The sequence below is a fragment of the Canis lupus genome, chromosome 2, assembly GCF_048164855.1.
Source record: "Canis lupus baileyi chromosome 2, mCanLup2.hap1, whole genome shotgun sequence".
NCBI classification, from domain to species: domain Eukaryota; kingdom Metazoa; phylum Chordata; class Mammalia; order Carnivora; family Canidae; genus Canis; species Canis lupus.
The window spans coordinates 21,602,939-21,619,494 of NC_132839.1; the positions used below are offsets into that span (position 1 = coordinate 21,602,939).

Consider the following 16,556-nt stretch of genomic DNA (forward strand, 5'->3'; position numbering starts at 1 on the left):
AAAAAAAAAAAAAAGAGTCAGATGCTTAACTGACAGCCACCCAGGCACCCCTTGGATTATTTTTATAAAGGAATATTTCATTCCTTAATGAATGTTAATTATATATGTAATTAAAAAAATCTTTTCTTCATTATATATAACTACTTCCCCCCAAATGTATATGTTAATTTTCGGGATATATGGATATAAAACTGTTTATACATATAACATTTTTATACAGTAATTGTATGTGTATATATATGTGTGTGTATATGTATTTATATATATAAACAGTTATATCTATCTATATATCTATATAAAAAGTTTTATACCTATATGTCCCAAAAGTTAACAATTTAATTGTATCTGAATTTTGGGATTATAGGTAATCTAAATTTTATTTTAGTTGGTTTTTATTTTCTAGATTTTCTGTGATAAGTGTGTTATTTTTAGTGATCCATTCCCCCTCTATTATAGATAATTTTGTTACCCAAAATAAGCTGGCAGTGGAACATAGCACAAAGAGCAGAGAGTTCGAATGTGGTGGAGCTGCATTTGAATCCTGGCTCACAGTTCCCTGCTTCTCCTGGGGGATAATTGTCCTGGATCAGATGCTTGCCCTCATCCAATCAGCTGTAGCAGAGGGTTATGTGTTCGAAAATCTGGCTGCCTAAGGACTAGCTGTCAGCACAGCTGAGTGAGTGTTACTGGCTCATCTTGGGGATACAGCAGACCGAACAATGAACTATAATACAACAGGAAGTGGTAAGCTTTTGGATTCAGTCAAGTGCTAATGGACTCATGGAGAGAGGGATGGGGATAGAAGACCCTGAGAAAAACATCACTGAAAAGGTGACTTGCAAATGATCTTTCTAGATGGTATAATTCACTAGCTGATGAAGAGGAGACAGGGCAGGTGAAATGTCATAAAGGCAGAAGAGGCATCATGAAAGAAGGATGGAGGCATGAAAACACTGCATCTTTGGAGAGCAGTAGGCAGGATGGTTATTGGAGAGAGAAGTACATGCAAAATAAGGTGAGAAAGGTAGGTAGAGAGCTAGCTGGATTCGGACTCTGAATATTTAGGGCAATCACTTTTGCCGTTTGTTGTTTCTGAAAATAACATTTCAATTTAAAGAGTCCCCTGCTATCACCCAGAGTTGTTCAGTCCTGGCGGAACTTTAGGAGTCACTTTGGAACCTTTAAAAAGTAAGGATGCCTGGGGCCCCAACCTGAATCCCAAATCCAGATTTCAGGGGATTGGGCTTGAGTGTGTATTAAGAGAGCTTCCCGGGTGATTGAAACCGGGCAAAGAAGGTCAAGGGCCATTGTTATAAACTATGCTATGTGACCTGTCTCCTGTGTTCTGTATAGTCTCTGACTCCCTCTTTTGGTTTCAGGCTATTTAAAAAGAGATGCCAGACTCTCTGGGTATAACTAGATTAGTCTTGGCTTACGCTTTTCTAAGATTATGGACTTCACTGAATGACTTTTAGAGCTTGGTAAATGACTTTTAGAGCTTGACTTTTAGAGCTCTACTAGTAATAGTTTCATCACATGCCAGTTTCTTTATGGTTCGCAACTGTCATCTCAAATTTCTACCACCTTTAAAATTTTGTCCCAGAGCCATGCTGCTGAGGCCTCTCTAATTGCCCTCCTGGGCAGGCACCCATTTCCTACTGGTTCTTACACTCACCCCTGCAGCCCTTTCCTGCCTTTCTTGGTTATGACCAATCATGAATGGTCTCTTCCTTTTGGGATCTTTATCTCTCAGATGATTCTTTCCACAAAAGTGAATATAGTTTTTCTCTAATCTTTTTAGAGATTAGAGGCATATTTTTCAAAGACTATCATTTACTCTTTAAACATTTAGCTTTCCTTAGAATTATCAATATCAATATTCCTATTGTTTCTTTTCTTCAACTGACAACTCTAGGCATTCTTTATTATCACGTTATTTCTGAATATGGAAACATGGAAGAATTAAAACTCTTCAACAATGCTACTTTTTTAAAAGAGTGCTGGTAAGATGCAGATTTTTTTTAGTGAGGATTAGCCAGGATTTCTCACCTCTAACATCTCCTACGTGAATCAGAGAATTCATTAACATAAAAAGCACCAACCATGGCCCCATAGTCCTAGAACTAATGAACACATAATAAATCCCAGCTCTCTTCGGCAAACTCCGAATGACACAGGCTAAAGAAACATGGTCTTTCAATCCATCAATTTCTATTTTACCTTGATAGCAGTCATGAATGCCTTCCAATGTCAAAGCAGGGCAGAGTTGTAATTCAAAAAGAGTAAGATTTTCAAACCTTGAAAAACCACTTTGGATTTATGGTCCAAATTCAAAATTTTATTCCTTCTCCCAAGCATGGAACTCTCAAAAAAAGGGAAAGGTGGCATATGGAGCTTACTTGCCTTGTCTTCACAGGGGTGCAACAGACTGTAATGTTCTTTTTGGGGCCTCAAATGCATCAACTCAAACTTTTTCAGCTCTGAGATTCATAATCTATAAATATTCAAGAATCACTGTTACCTCAGTTTGTCTAAACATGAGTTTGTCATCCCAACTGTCAATTGAGTGGATAATGAGGACCATCTCTCTCATCAGTTAACTACTCTGCAGACTGGTTGTGCTCTGCTTCTTCAGATTTTGTCTTTGCTCTGAAGTCTTTACTACATTCTCAGCTTTGGGGATTTCTATAACCCTCGTATCTTTTTTCATTTAATGTTATCTCTTGGTGTCTTCTGAAAAAAAGTGATCATCTAAACTAAATGCTGTCTTTTGGATGGCAGGAAACCTATACTTAAAGGGCTGTTTTAAATTTTCCTATCAGCTGAAAACATGTACCTGATTTTCAGTGCAAACATGATTAAATGTTCAATTTATAACTTTATTTAGGAATACATTATGTAATCTACTCTTAAAGACTGTAATGGAACAAATATAGTTTTTTCCAGAACTGAAGTGGAACTAAAATTGTTCAGTAGTTTGGTCTACTGTTAGAAATACAAAAAATTTTCCAACCCGAGCAAAAATAACAGCCCATTGTGGATTGATGTTTGTCTTTTACACAGGAATAGGAAATCAGTTAAGAGATCAAAAGTTCTTTAAAACACTTCTACCCACCACAGGCTTTTGATAACCTTGGAAGGTGATTAGAATGAAAAGAAACAATTAAAAATTAACACCATATTTTTGATAATAAAAATTGGCTACGGAAAGGAAAAATATATTAAAGCATCACTGTAGGATGATTGTGATACCAGAATAGTAGAGACAATCCAAGTCAGCTCTTCTCTTCCTTGTAGAGACCAAACCATGAAAGACTTGCTCTTCCAGGGTCCCACAGGAAGTCACTGATAACATGCCTCCATTCTCTCAGTAAGAGATGAAAGTGGAACTGGGGACACGTGTCTCACATGCCCTTTGGTAAATGCTGAATCTTTTTGTGTTTTATTTATTTATATTTTTATTTTTTTTTAAAGATTGTATTTATTTATTTGAGAGCATGTGTGTGTGTGTGTGTGTGTGTGTGTGTGTGTGTTTGTGTAAGAGAGAAAGAGAGAGAGAGAGCAAACATGAATGGGGGGTAGGGCAGAGGGAGAGGGAGGAGCAAGTTCTCCGCTGAGCAGGGAGCCCCATGTGAGGCTAGATTTGAGGACCCTGGGATCAGATGATCTGGGCCTAAGGCAGATGCTTAACCGACTGAGCCACCTAGGCACCCTAGGTGTTTTTCTAAAAAAATATATATAATGCTATAAAAGTTATATGAGAAGCATATGAGAAGGTGACCACAAATCTAATTAGTTAATCAGGTCTAATTACCACTAGCTATAGTTTCTGAGGTGATTCTCACTGATGCTGCATACAGCTTTTGAAATATTATAGTTTAATAAAAGTAATTTACATGATACTGTTGATGAAGAAGGTAACATAGAACTAACTTACACATGTCTAGATCTGTGTTTTCAAATCATATCCCCTGAGATGGCAGTGGTCGTCTCAGAGGAAAGGGTCCCTAATGGAAAAAGTTTGGAAAACTTGGTTTAAAGAAAGTTTAGGAAGATTCTTTCCTGTAGGACTACTTAGAGCCTGTAATAATCTAAGGAGCCCTGTGAATCCTCCCATTGGGGTAAACTATGTAATATTTCTCAAATATACTTGTCCGTGGAATTCTGATTTTTCACTAAGTAACTATTAACATTCCACCAGAATGCTTGTGCTTTTGAGAAACACAGTTTAGCCATGTAGTTCCAAAATGTCTCTTTCACTTTTTCTGAAACTCAGTTTTTCATGTAACTCATTCTAAATATTTATGTTGACTCTTATGATCTCAATTTAAAATTTCCTAGAGTTCCATTATGAGGAGACTATCGTCCAGATGGGCTCTGTGACTTGCTGGTTGGCTCTCTCTTCTCTCTACTCCATTTGTCCAGAAAATCTCCCTTGACATCCTGCTCTCCCCAGCCCCAGGGGACCCTCTTTCATTCCACTTACCATGGGTGTTACCGTTGTTTGTTTGGACTGCGAGCTCCCTGAGGTCAGGGGCCATGCTGTATTCTTTACATTCCCATTTCCTAGCACAGGGCCTATTGTTTATTAATTCAGCAAATATTTTTTTGACACTGCAAACAAGACAGAGAAGAACGCAGCCTTTTTAGAGCTATAGTCTATTGAGGGAGAGAAGGAAGCAATTGCCAAAAGATGTGAGAAATGCTGTGATAGAAGAAATGCAGACTGTTCTCAGAGAGACACTCTAGGGAAGGTTTCCTGAGGGATTGATACCTATTTTGAGACCCGAAAAATGAACAGGAGCTGGTGGAAAGGTGCATGTAGTAGGCTTTCATGGAATACTCATTGGATGAATTAATGTATTCCTGCAGGAAACAGAACCTTGATTACCTTATTTTTTTCAACTGTTCTTTTTCTTTTCATCCGAAGCAATTCCTTTCTGATTGTTCCAATTCTTGAATCTGTTTTCGAAGTGTCATGAAGTTTTTGGAGATATCCTTAATAGGTTTACTTTTGCAAATATTTTATTGCCCTCACATTCTTATTGCTATTATTGCTAGCATTCATTTCATATTTTTATCAATACTGTGTGTGTATGTTTTGCTTTTTATTTGGTACATACTTTCTGTGCAAGATAACTTTTATAACATTTACAATAAAAATTTTGTGCATAGAAAGGGCATTGAAGCAGTGAAATATTTACATCCAGCATGCGTCTGCATCAAAGTATATTTTACAGATAACTAACTTCTTTTATACTGATTTTAATCATTACTATCATGCTCAACAAGTTTTCAGAACCCTTTTGCATATATTATCTCATTTGAAATGAAAAATTCACAAGATTTTCAATCAGTCATTAACTCCCCAAGCAGCCCTGCAGAGTAGACAATACCAGCATTGTCCCTTTATAAGTAGCCCTACCTCCACGAATGAAGAAGAAACTGAGTCAGAAAGATGATAAATAATTAGTCTGGCCACGAAGTGGTATTATATAGGGCACCTAGCTGTTTTTGGATTTTCAAATATTTACTCATTTTGTTTCTTATGTAAATTTGGCAGATTTCTTTTATCTCTTGGATAAGTACTTCATTGTAGAGAACCTTGAGGATTGTTCTCGGTCATCTTACATGAGAATTATTTGTGCTTAGAGAAATAATACTATATGCTTTACTTTATGGACCACATAGTGCCTAGAGTCTTAAGAAGGGTTGTCTGATATGAGTTTTAGTTTTGAGTTCGTGGCACTTTCATATTCATTTGCAGAGACAGTTCAAAATGTTTAAGTTATGTACCTATCACTATTCTGATGCCATAAACAGGTGTAGAATGCCTGAACACACAACGTTGTGTCTTTGGTTGTGTCTTTTATGTTTTCTTAGCCTAGGTACCAAAGTGCCCTTTAATGGCTTGAAAGTGACTACATGGACAGCAGGTTAAGATTGACCTCAATCAGAGCTAGGTTATTTATTTATTTATTTTAAGAAACTGTTTATTTTCTGTCAACCTTATTTCCATCTTGTTCCTTCTGTGGAAGAGCAGCTTAAGACCACTAAGTGGTCGTTCGTACCCATTCAGTGGCCTGAGCAGTGGGAGCTGCAGACCCATCTTCAGTGGCTGGCTGAGCTCCAGTCTTCAGTGGCAAAGTGCTGAATAGGCACAGAGGGCACCTGCACACTCCAGGCCAGTCTGCAACTTCAGGCTGAGTAGCAGTGAACTCAGGAGCTCGAGCCGTCCATTCACCCTGAAATTCCTCCTTAGTCACAGCCTTTTCAGCAGCAGCCTGTTCTTCCTTTTCAATCTCTTCAGGATCTCTGCAGAAGTAGAGGTCGGGCAGGACTTCCCATGGGTGCTCTCGGGAAAGGGTGCCACGCATGCACAGGACTTCCCGGGCCAGCATCCACATCAGACCCACTGAGTGAGCTCCCTTGTTGCAAGGGAAGGCATTGTGCACATAGTGCAGAGGAGAGTCTGTTACACAGAGCAATGGTAGGCAGGTGAACATAAGACGCCTCTGTGAGAGGCTGGCGGTCAGCCCTGGGATCAGTAGTAGCCTCCAGAAGCCTTAGCTCTCCTTGGCTGGATCTGGTTAGTGAAGGTTCCAGGAGTGAAGCAGCCAGCAAATCTCAGCACAGCTCGCTGGCCAGTATTCCTGGATGATAGAACACTGACATCAGCTGGGTTTTTTTATTTTTTTTAAGATTTTATTTATTTATTCATGAGAGACACACAGAGAGAGGCAGAGACACAGGCAGAGGGAGACGCAGGCTCCATGTAGGGAATCTGATGTGGGGCTGGATCCCGGGTGTCCAGGATCATGCCCTGGGCCGAAGGCAGATGCTCAACCGCTAAGCCACCCAGAGATCCCCTGGGTTTTCAATGGCAACAGTGGCATCAGCGGCCAACAGAAGCTTCTCCCAGGTTCTCTTCAGATTTATGATGTAGATACCATCCCTTTTCCTTTCGTAGATGTACTGTTCCATTTGGAAGTCAAGGTTGGTGCCACCTAAGTGGGTTCCGGCTGCAAGGAATTTGAGGACATCCTCCTCCTTCATTTGCAGAGCATCAAGGGCTCTGGACGTTTTTTAAGTTTCCCTTTAAGTTACAATGGGAATGCAAAACAACGCCGCCGTATGGATCCTTCCCTGGGTAGCGTGGAAAACGATTCTTTTTTTCTTAATACTAAAATAGGAATTTGTTAACCAATGACTGCATGTAAGTGTAGAAGAAAGAAAGGATCATGGTGTAGTTAACTCTTGGGAGGTTAAAAATGACCATATAGGTGGTCAGAAGATAGTGCATTGACCTTAACTTGCCTACTTTTTTCCCCCTATAGACCCAGTTAGAGGTTTGAATATTAGAAACACCTTTTTTTTTTCATCTAAAAATCATTCATTCATTTACTGAACCTAATGGGGGATGCAGCTAAGAGCAAGAGTAGGCAGAGAAATTTTTAAAAAGCAAACATAGATGCCAAAATATCTTTGCATAATATTTCACAGGCTAAAGATAAGAAGAATGCATCATCATTAGCTCACTTAATTCCAAAGCCAGGTTATTGGTTTTCCAGCCAACTAGAATTTGAAATTAGAATATTAAAGTTATTACAGATACAGGAATATTGATAGCAGTAAGTAGGAACAGCTGAAAGCTGAAAGAGATGAACATAAATAAATAAATAACAGATATAGGAAATAAAAAATAACTATGTAGAAGAATTTCTTTTCAGAGCAATAAACTCAGTGTTAACAGCTAAGAAGAATCTGACTACAAAATAATTGATGTTTATTATGATGGCTCCAAATCATCAATAAAATGATGACTATGTCTGTATAATCAGTTTGAGGAGGTAAGGAAGTATGAAGTATATGTTTCAGAAGGAATTTTATAAAAAGGGTTGAAGTCAACCAAAAAACAGTTTTGATGTTAGTCCTCGTTTGTGTGGAAAATCTTATCCTCTGTCAATGCTAGAAATAAGAGATCCTTATACTTTGTAAAGTAGCTGGTGTCTTCACAATGGGGTTGAAATTGTCCCCAGACATTTAAGGATTTCTTTCTTTCTTTTTTTTAAAATTATTTATTTATTTGTGAGAGAACATGCTAGCACACAAGCAGGAGGAGGGACAGAGGGATAGGGGAAAACAGACTCCCCAGTTAGCGTGAAGCCCAACGCAGGGCATGATCCCAGGGCCCTGAGATCATAACAAGAGCTGAAGTCAGATACTTAACCAACTGAGCCACTCAGGTGCCCTCAGAAATTTAAATTTTCAAAAATAATATTTAAAGTCCCCTCATTTAGAGGCTTAATTTTCTGAGTGATCTTATGACAGGAAAGAGAGATACTAATAACTATTCCCTTTGTAATCATTTGCCCTTTTCATTTGTTTTGTTTATTTTGTTTTTCATGAAAATTTTGATGACTTTGTCTCAGTGCCCTCTTCACTTCAGAGAGCTATTTTATGTCTGTCAAATGTCATGTTACATGCTATAACAACACCACATGGTTATATATAATGCCATAAAATATCTGTATGTGACATCTAGTCACAACTCTGACAAAGAAGATGATCAGATTCCATTATATATTTAAGAGTCTATGTGACATTTACATAGGCTACTTCCATGCTCATCTTTGTGGTGCTAATTTTTAAAATCATCGTTGTTTTCTCGTTTCCTTCAAATTAACCATTATATGGAAAAAAAAGATAATGCAAAACAAAAATTTTGTTTTGTGGAGCTAAAGATACATTCCTTAAAAATCTCAATCATTTTTTTTGTTTTGTTTTTAATAATAAATTTATTTTTTATTGATGTTCAATTTGCCAACATACAGAATAATACCCAGTGCTCATCCTGTCAAGTGCCCACCTCAGTGCCCGCCACCCAGTCACCCCCACACCCTGCCCTCCTCCCCTTCCACCACCCCTAGTTCGTTTCCCAGAGTTAGGGGTCTTTCATGTTCTGTCTCCCTTTCTGATATTTCCCACTTATTTTTCCTCCTTTCCCCTTTATTCCCTTTCACTTTTATTTATATTCCCCAAATGAATGAGACCATATAATGTTTGTCCTTCTCCGATTGACTTATTTCACTCAGCATAATACCCTCCAGTTCCATCCACAAATCTCAATCATTTCTATTAAAACACTGGTGGTCATTGCATACATTCTAGACCATCTGAAACAGATAATTTGTAAATATATAGTAATGTCTCCCAGGCATGCTATTTTAGAAAATTTGTATGAAAAAATTTACAAAACAAGTATATCTCACACTATTATTTTTGAGGGGAGTAATATAAGAACAGGATTATATATTAAAGTAGGAAATATTATTCAACAAAATGGAAAAAAAACCCCTCTGAAGTAGAGAATAGAAGAAAAAGTTGTACCTGGAAAAAAAGGAAAAATAGTGGAATTTTAAAAAGCTTTCTATTTTAATGACATGGTAACAGGGGAGAAAGTGAACTCACATGAGATTTGATTTGCTAGCGTCCCACGATAACTACACCTAGCTTCTGAATTACTGGATTTGGATCTGTGAAACAACTTTAGAAGGAATCCTAAGTGATTGAATTTATTGCACTGGCCATCAGTGTGGGCCTTTCTAGGTGAAGCCCCTCTGTTTTTTGGGGGATTGAGTTGTGTCTTTAGCAACTTGTACATTTCTTCAGGTGTTCCATTAAAAGAATCTCACAAAAAAGAATTTACCCAACTATAGCAGAAAGCCTTTAAACAGAACTGAAGTATCTCAATCTTTTTCTTTTGATGTCTCTTAGGAATTAGCTAAATTATCGCCACTTCATAATTTTACACTATCAGAACTTAAAATGGAGGAGACAGATGTTTAATATTCCAAGCATGACCCAAATACACAATACAAAGAGATCTGAGAGAAAAGACTTTTGCCGAACTCTCCATAGAGCTATAATTGAGAGGAAAAAAGCACCCCAAATAACCAATATATAAATAAAATAAAATAAAAAAACCAAACCAAAAACCAGCCAACCACACACAGTCTCAGTGGTTACCTAACTTATAGTCCATGTCAATTTCTTTCATGCTAAGGGAATGACTAGCTAATTAGAATTTTTGAATAAAACTGTGTGACACCCCCCTCTTTTTTTACTTTGCATCCTCTTAGTCAGGTATCCGCAAATACTATTCGTGCCAATTGTCTGAGAGAAAAATATAGACTAATTAAAATGCTAATCTTTAGTAAACACATAAGTACTTGCATGAAAATTAAACACTTGGGCTGCTAATTTATGAATACGTGCTCACACATCAGGAACACTGCAACTAGTGTGGACTTCACAGTCTTGGGCTTAACAGCTTCGTCTACATGTCAAATCCACTTCAGGGCTGAGAGTATCTACCATTGAAATCACCCAGTGTGCCTTCTCTCAAGAGTGTCTAAGGAGAAAAGAAAAGTGATGTGCACTTTGAGAAGATTATTTAAAGCCTGCAGATTCATTAGGAGAGAACTTAATTGTGATCGAATCTATAATCCTTTCAGTTCATCCCATAAATAATAACAGTCTGAACTCTATTGAATCACATGGCCTCTTTTGCACAAACCTATAGAAGAGAGTCCTTAAAATTGAATAGATGGAATTGAATGGACCTGGGAAGTGGGAACTGGAATTTGATGGACAGCCTTTCACCTCTAGGTTATTGGTTTGTATCTGACCCAGGTGATGAAAAGTCGTTGTTCTACAATGGCTGTTTAGTAGTTTTCTGTGTAATGAGCTGTTGGCTCCAGTCCATTCCTCAGTGGACAGGTGTCTGCTCACATTCCCAAATCACCATTCCACTTGTCAGTCACATTTGAGGTCAAGGGCTAAATAGGAACTGGGGCCGAAATTCTTTCTCATTCTGATGAGGACAGGCCTTCCTTTGTTGGTTGACTTGGTTGAAAAAACGAAAACTGCCAGAGTCACTGTTCATGCTCTGCCTATTTTCTGTGTAAGAAGATTTTACTGTGTAGAACTTCTATCATAATGAAAAATTATTAGGTTTTCAAATGGGCATTTTTTTATTGTTACATATCATGGAAAGAGATACTTAAATACACTTCTAGACTCAAGGGACATTAAAATTTAAATGTATTTGCCTAATTGTAACAGGGCTATAGCATTCCAAGAAAGCATTTGTGTCTGACTTTTCTTCATTGACCTGGGAAAATCCTGGTATAGGTTCCAAATCCTGACAAAACTGGCAGGTAGAAGATATTCAGCGGCTGAATGTTATAGGATGTCTTGACTGGAAGAACAGTCCTCTTTGAGGGGAAAGGTAGTAGAAGACATATAGGAAAGTCTTTAATGCTTTTTGGAATTTATAAAATGGAGATAAGCTGTTTTGGCTTAAACCTCATTTAAATACTTTTGTTTCTATAAGTTCCACCATTCTAAAAATATGGATTTATATTTATTAGCATTTCTGGGGAAGTTTGTGGCCTAGAGTGACTGGTCAAGGCCAGAAGTCAGAGGACTCCGATGTTTTAACCCTGAACTCTTGGGAGAGTTTTCCACTACCAATAACTGATATGGTTTCTTACATAAACTGGATATTTCAGACAAAGATATGCTGCCAGTAAGAGTTATACAGTTCCTGTTCACTTGCTTCCGTAGATCTGGTCTCTATTTGCTGGAGAAAGAGTATATCAACTTAGGTTATTTTATTTTCTATCTTGATAGAATTTATTGCCAAATACATTAACTTAATAAAAGGGACTGGATTGAATGACAAACCTTATTTTTATTTTTTACTTTGTTTTATTTTATTTAGTTTTTACTTAAGTACTCTCTACACCCGAGGTGGGGCTCTAACTCACAATCCCAAGATCAAGAATGCTATGGTCTTCTGACTGAGTCAGGTAGGTGCCCCAAATGACAGACCTTAACCTTTCACCCAGGCTTAATTATCATGACCTCGTAAGCTCATTTTTAGGTCTGAATCTCTCTTTGTGATTACAGATTGCCGGCTAGCTTATCTCACTGTTTCTTTTACTGATAGATCTGATAACAAACATTCTGTAGCTGTAGTTCTTAGAAACCGAAAACATAATAAAATACCAGGAACCCTGACGTCTATGTTTCGCCATTTCTTGAGAGAGATATTTTCATACATTTGGCCGGTTTTCTTGTCTTGTTTTTATATTTGCTTTTCTTAGCTCCATTGAGAAAATGATATATTTTTCTAAGTCTTTATTGGTAAAAACAATACCAGAATTCCCATGGCACCACCTGTAGATAAATATCAATTGATTTTTTCTCTATGCCTTCATGATATTATGATTAGGAAATCTGAAGAGTAAACATTTGATTTGAACCCTGATAATACCTAAATAGTTAATGTTTCCTTCCTTAGGAAACAAGCTTTATTAACTTCAAAATATTAAGAAGTTCAAAGACTGCTTAATATTTTGAAACAGCAATAGTATAGATATTTATTGAATGCCAATTAGGTAAGAATCAGTGAGAGCCAAGAGTCTTAGGAAAAATTATGATAAATTTTATTGCAAATTAGAATCAGTGCAGGTAATCAGGACTATTCGTATTATACTCTCCTTTAGTGCGATTTTAAGAATAGAATGATTTGGGGCAGCCTGGTAGCTTAGCGGTTTAGCGCCGCCTTCAGCCCAGGGTGTGATCCTGGAGACCCAGGATTGAGTCCCACGTCGGGCTCCCTGCATGGAGCATGCTTCTCCCTCTGCCTGTGTCTCTGCCTCTTTCTCTCTGTGGGTCTCCCATGAATAAATAAATAAAATCTAAAAAAAAAAAAAAAGAATAGAATGATTTCCTCTTTCTATAAGGGGGCATTTCTTAAAGCAATAGGTAGGCTACTTTATCTACAGTGGTTCCTACTGGACTTGAAGGCCTGTGAAAATCCTGGCACAGCAAGAATCTTATTATACCATGTCATCCATGTTTAACTTCTTTATTCTTATTGTTCTTTGCTGTTCAGTCTGATTGCTCAACACCTCCCTGATTTGTAAGGGTTTAATTCTTAGTGCTTTTCTGATACTTGTTAAATGATGCTTATTGTGGTCATCGTGCCTTCAGGCCCACAATGCAGGACCCTGACAAGTGTGGTAAAGGGATGCCACCCAAATTTCTAGGGCCCGTATTCTACACCAGATCCTCTACCTGAAGGTAGATTAATTTTCAGAAAAGCAAGCAAGTCCGTATTCCTCCAGTTTTACTCAAAAAATCATGCTGGATTCCAGTCATATTCAGTAAGTGTGTGTGAAATGAAAGTTTGGGCAGGTGGTAGAGGTGACTTGTGGCACCCCACTCCAGCCTGCAGAGTAAGTGATGCGTATTAGAGACAGATGGGCACAGCGGTGGAGGAGGACCTGGGTTGAAGCCTACATCATCACCAAAGGTGTGGCACGTGTGTGTGTGTGTGTGTGTGTGTGTGTGTGTGTGTGTGTGTGGTGTTTTAAACACTACTGTATTCAGTTAATCACATTGCTGGAAAACAAGTCTTGTGGTGGCATTAGTAGGAGGTTTGCGACAAGTTATTCAGTCTGGCAATTATTGCAAATTAGAACTTTATTCAGGAAAGGATATCAATTTAAGAGTAGAGAGAACACATTTACTATAGTTAATTCAGACCCTCTTTGAATGGGGTACATTTTCTTAGAAGCGGCCATAGAGATAAATGCATCACGTGACTGTCGGAACCGAACTGCTGAATGAAGATATTGGAGGACTGGAGCTATTCATTTCCATTTACAGAATCCAAATTGCTGAAAAGTCATGGGAAGGCAGGAAAGAGACTTGCTGTTTTTTAAAATGCTCCCTGGCATTTGTCTGCCTGCGTCATCCAATGCAGTATCTCATTCTGCTGCCACCCGGAGTCCCATTCACTGGTTTGTTTAACCTCAAAGTGGGAAAGTAACTAACACAAATACATTCATTGTCCATGCTCTAATAGAATTAAGATTCCCAATACACTGCCTGCATTTGAATGAGGTTTGTTACACACTAGCTTTTATGGTCACACCCTTTTCCCTTGATGGTTCTTAAGAATGGCAGAAGCAGGAGACCAGAAATTTTGTAAGCTCATAAATATGAAGCACACTGTGTTTAAATAATGCCAGGGTGGTGATACAAATGGACCAATGCCAGGAAGCTCAAAGTTAAAGCTAACAATTCCTCCTTACACCACTATGAATAAGAAGGAAGGAGAAAGGGGCACTGTGTTCGTTACAGTTGTGCTGCCAGCAGACTAGGATAACTCTGTCTAATGGGCCACTGTGGCACAGAGCTTTGAATTGCACACTGTTTATGCAGAAGACAGGAAGTAGATCTATTCTACTCTAAAAAGGCCAACTTGATGTTGGGGAATTACATAATGTTTGTTTCACACTGTACATTATCAACCTGAGTGATTGTAAGCATTTGGAATAAACCTGTATCTAGTTTCCTGCCAGTCAGTGGCGAAGACAGTGCAGGGCATTAGAAATGGAAGCAGCCACTCTTGTGACTGTGGGCATCAGCTGTTCTTGCAACCGTGCTGCTTGGATGCTGTTGTCTCCTCTTTCCTCCTCCTACAGTAATATCAGGGCCTACACCTAGTTTTGTAAACACTGTGGTGAGGAGTATCAGGGCATCACGTTTCTCTGTCGTTCAGAGGTGGACTCACTGCTTTGACGCAAAGTGCTACAGTTTGATGGCTTTTAAAATTTTTAATAATTTTTGCTTTGATATCCTGGAGTTTGCCCTTTGGTTATTTGGTGACTGACTCTCAGGGATCTGAATTTTGCTCTGTCTTTGCCAAAGTGAAACTGGCAGTGTACTTTTGATGATTAGCATGGATTACATTTGTGGTTGTGGAGAAGCCAATGTTTGTCTTCTTCTAAGGCTAAAGTGAGAGAAAGATACATTTCTTTTAATTAGCAATTCTTGGAAGAAGTAATTTTCTAAAATGCGAAAACTTAAAAAATAAAATAATAAATTACATGTCATTTTCTGCTTGATATGAGATTGTGTTGAATAGGCTACCTTCATAATCTTTGACTTCATGTTTCAAATGAACTAAATTTCTTGTTATTCCAAATTGCATATCCTCTGCTTTACCTTCTTTTTGTTTCTTTTACAATGGATTTTAGTGATGGCCTGGATTTCCCAATGCCTGAGTTAACCCATGATTGTAGATAATGTCCATTTGACAACCATGTTCATCCTTTTAGGGTTCTAGATTCTCTTCTGGGCCAATTAAACTGAGAGATGCTTGAATTCTTGAGTATCCCCCTTCCCAGGCTCATGGCTCCAAAGGCCGCACACTTAGGGGTACCGTGTCGGAGGTATAATCTTTTTCCTAGCAGGTTTTAAAGTGTAATAATAATGATGATGATGATACCACTATTAGTACCACTACCAGCTAATTATACTTTACTCATTCATCTCTGGGTACCATCAGTGATGCTAGTTTTAATTAGGAAAAATATATTAATATCTCTGATAATTAGTTACAATAGAAGACTACTACCTGATTTGTGAATATCAAGGAATATAGCTGATTATCCTGTGGCTCAGTGATGTCAGGTCCAGTGTCTCTAGGATTTTCTGGGCCTTTTCCTCAAGTTCCAAGATGGTTGCCACAATTTAAGTCCTCCCCTCTGTGTTCAAAGCAAAAAGTCAGAGGAAAGAGTAGAGCCAGCTGCCATGATCCATTTTACAGGAAAGCAAATATTTCCCTAGTGACTCCTACCAGACTGTTTGATTCTGTCTCACTGGCCAGAATGGCACCATATGACCAGCCCTAGCTGTATGGGAGTCTGGTTTGCGAGTCATTAGCTCTTTCACCTGTGTGAGAATAGGAGAAAGGTGTCAGGAATGGCACGGAGTTAGCCAGACCAAGTGCTCTGCACACTGAAGATTAGGACAGCAAGGCTCAGAGGGCTAAGTGATTTTTTCTTTTTTTTTTTTTTTTTTAAGGAGCTGGTGATTGGCAGAGGCAGGATATGAACTCAGGCTGTTTCAGAGCCCATACCCTTAATCATGGTGCCACGTAGCTTCTATTTTTCTTAGGTTCTTTTTTTTTTTTTCCCCTTATGGGGTCTTGGTGACCAGAAGAGATGCTTGTATAAAATAGTTCTCATCAAGTTTGAACCTAGGACTGCAGAACTGTTCCAATTTTTGTTTAATTTATACAGCCCTCATTTGCCACCATATTGCTAAAGATGGAAATCTCTGAAGCATATTATCTAACTGTATTTAAACAGGCTATCATCTTGTCACTTTCATGTGTTGTTGAATCTCACCACTTATGGACAAATACTGTTATTTTAAGAGCTTTAGTTCCTTTTATTATTTTTTTCCCTACAAACTGAGCATGCCCAAGTATGCATTGTAACCTATAATTAAGATACAGGCTGTCTTATTTCCAAGCAATTTTTCCTTCGCACCACAAACCCAGCAATAGTTTCCTACTGCAACTAATTGTCAGAGATATTAATATATTTTCTCCTAATAAAAAAATAGCATCAGAGCTTCCTTTCACTTTTAAGGTCCCTTGGTTATAAATTTTATTAACTTTGTTATCT

General features: G+C 38.1%; 1 long non-coding RNA gene and 1 pseudogene across 2 annotated transcripts in view; one reads left to right on the forward strand and one right to left on the reverse strand.

The window, feature by feature from the left end:
- The window catches only part of LOC140613991 (uncharacterized), a 293,774-nt gene that overhangs the window by 53,895 nt on the left and 223,323 nt on the right, over positions 1 to 16,556 (forward strand). The gene's annotated exons all lie outside the window — the stretch shown is intronic.
- LOC140610793 (small ribosomal subunit protein uS2-like) lies at positions 6,054 to 7,086 on the reverse strand (annotated as a pseudogene).